The sequence below is a fragment of the Arachis duranensis genome, chromosome 5 (assembly GCF_000817695.3).
Source record: "Arachis duranensis cultivar V14167 chromosome 5, aradu.V14167.gnm2.J7QH, whole genome shotgun sequence".
NCBI lineage: Eukaryota > Viridiplantae > Streptophyta > Magnoliopsida > Fabales > Fabaceae > Arachis > Arachis duranensis.
In genome coordinates this window covers 87,436,298-87,439,847 of record NC_029776.3, presented here as the reverse complement: position 1 = coordinate 87,439,847, position 3,550 = coordinate 87,436,298, and positions in this window count along the sequence as shown.

Genomic DNA, 3,550 nt, shown 5'->3' with positions numbered 1-3,550 from the left:
TTTTGTAGAGCTCTCCGCGGTGAACGCGTGGCCGCAAACGGAGCGGCAATCGGAGCTCTAGATCAAAAGTTATGGTGGTTTGAAGATCAACCAAGGGAGAGAACTTGAGAGAGTGTTCTTCCTCCCTTTCTCTCTAATTTCAGCTTGTGTGTGTAACAAATGAGGAGAGAGAGTGCTGAAAACTAGGGTTTTGGTTAAGTTATGTTGGGCCAAGGGCCCACTTTGGGTCCAATTGGCCCGGTTTGGCCCGTTTGGTCCAATCTTGGTCCGAATTCTATAAAATTTGTACCAAAATTCTCGTCTCAATCTCCGCTATCATATTTAGCCATAAAAATCACATTTTAGGCTTTCTAGAATAAATTATCATTTATGGGTTAATTAGCCGTTAATTAACCGGGTTTTACAGGAATAATAGTTATAAGAAAAAGTATAGATAGATAATAAAAATACTAAATAATGTGAATAATAGATAAACTAAAATAAATTATGAAAATTTAATTTATTTTTATTTTTTTATTTAAAATATTTGAGACAAAAAATATAATAATAAAAAATATAATTATAATAAATTAATAAAAATAATGAAAGAAAAATAAAAAATAAATTATGTTTTTTTGTAGATATCTTCGTATTCTTATGAACACAAAATATATTAATTCAATCTCTTTAAACATATTATTTTTATTTATGTCTTCTTTATTAAACACAATTTTATGTTTTTATGTCTTTATCTCAATGTTTTATCTTTATAAACAAACCCAACCTAAATTTTTTCATTATGGGGTCAGACTCTTTGTTCATTACCAAGCTTAGTTAGTTGGTTAAAAGTTTGAATTTTGTATATAATAATATATTTTGAGTTCCATTTTAACTTTATTTGTAGATTTAAATTCTTAAATTCAAATCTTACATACACATTAAATTTCTAAGGTTGACCTTATTTAACTGATATGTGAAAATAAAATATTCAGCCCTTCTATATTTTGTAAGATCAAATATTATTTATGTACGGTTAACAAAGTGAATTACTTAATGACAATAATAATTTGTATAAAAAAATAAAAATGTTGGGTTCAAATTTTTGCTCACTCATCATACATATATATATATTTTTATGAATATTCATATATATTAAGAATGTGAATTAAATAAATAAAATTGATTTAATACTTGAATTTGATCTTATTTACAGCAAATCGAATTGTCAACTTGCTTCAACTAAGTTGGAGCCAATTAGACGCCTGTAGATACGAGTCGTGTTGCTTATCTACTTATATCAATACAAAAAATAAAAAAAAAATTAAATAGTTATTGATAATTATTTTAAAAAATAACAAGATCTTTAATAAAAAAAATTATTTTTGGCTCTTAATTTTTATTTTTATAAGATTAATTAGCTCTTATATTAATATTAATAGAGAAATTAACCGATTTTATAAAATTAAATATCAAAAATTAAAAAGAATACATATATTTTTTTATTTAAAGACTTCGTAATCTTTAAAAAAAATTATCAAAAGCGGGATTGGTATTTAATCTACAAACTAATGTATTACATCTTCAAATGGTTGACGGAAATTCAAAAGGCAATTTGTGTTTATTATATAGACATAGTAAAACATTGGACAAAGGATGCTCTGTTTTCCCAAAACAGAGGAGTTAGCACTTAACCGTGTATGAAAATTCAACACAGAATATTATCAAAGTATCTCCAAGGTTTATTCTAGAAAGTGGCAACTAGTCCACCCCTTCGTGTCGTGCACCCAAAGATGGTTACTGTATTATTAAACAAAATATTATATTATTGTTTTTCTACTCGTTTAGTTTAAATCGGCAGAAATTAAAAAAAAAATGTGAAGCACCAATATCTTTAATATCTAAAATAATTTAGTTAAAATAAGTTATTTGTCTCTTTAAACAATTTTGTTGATTTAAGTAACAATTTTGTTATATATTTAATTTTTTTATGATTAAATTTAATCAAGTTAGTCCAAATCTAACAAAAATTAATTTTATCAGTAAAAATATTCATTTTCTTTTTTTTTCTTTGCATTCTTTTTTTTTTACGTTCTTTCTTCTATTTCTTCCTTGCTTATAAATTTTATTTGAAAAAAGCAATATTATTTTTTTTATTTTATTTTTTTAAGAAAGTAAAACAAAAAAATTATAAAAAAAATAAAAAAAAAATAAAAACAAAAGATAAAAAAATAAAAATTTATGTATAATTAATTTTATATGAAGTTAATAATTAAAAATTATTAGATAATAATTTAGTTAAACTTATTAAATTATTTAATCATTTTTAATAATCAATTTTACATAAAAAATGATTATATGGAAATTTGTATCTTCTGAAAAAATTTACAAGAACTTATAAATTGTTAAAGAGAAAATAATTACTAAATATGCCATTTTTTATTGTTTATTTTTTGGGAGTCACTTAGATAAAGACGTCTAAAATGTCTTTTTTTAAGATATTTTTCAGTAATTAAAATTTAACATATATAATCAATTAAATAATGTTATTTTTGTCAAAATTAGGCTAGACAGTTTGATTTAACCGAAAAAATGGTTAATCAAATCTTGAATTTGTCTAAATTAATATTATTTTTTTTATAAAGAATGACTACAATACCCTTATTATAGAGAATGATTAAAATTTTCTATAATAAAATATTGTAATTATTTTTTATAAAAAATAATATTAATTTAGACCAGTTTAAAATTTGATTTACTATTTTTTTATCAAATCAATTTGTCTAGCCTAATTTTGATAAAAATAACACGATTTAATCAATTATTTATGTTAAATTTTAATTATTAAAAAATATCTTTATAAAAAAACGTTTTTGGTGTCTTTTATCTGAGTGCTCTCATTTCTTTTGTCTAATTTCTTTAAATAATCGTACACATGGCTATATTTGCAAACGACATGTTCGCTTAGTATACCATCACATTTATTCGTTGATTAAACTGAATTCGATGAAAGATTAGCCATACCATGAAACATGCTTAATATAAATATTTTAGAGATTTACTTGTTCTTTTCTTCCTAAAAACTTGCCTAATTTCTTAAACATACTTATCCTTTTACTCAAATGTTTATGAATTTAATTTTTATGATAGATATATTATTATCTTAATAAAAATGATTAATTTTTTAATTTATTATTAAATAATTCAAATCTATAAATCTAATTCTTGATATTTATTTAATAAGTCTTTTTAAAATTACGTAACACAAATTTAATTTAAGTATATCTAATTATATATCATCACATAATAAAAATAATTATCTTTTTATATCTATATTGATAGTGTAAATAATTATCCTAACTAACAAATCATCTAATTGATCGACCGAATAAAATATTGTGTATGAAAAATCAAATTTTGAAATAAAAATAAAAAGAAAAAAGGTTGTTCATGGATCCCAAAGCATAACAAGAGACCCTGAAAGACCTTCAAATACCACACGAATTCGCCCCATTGTTCCAGCCACCTGTTTCTCCTTCAAACCCCCTTTTCTTTACTTCTTAAAACTTCAACT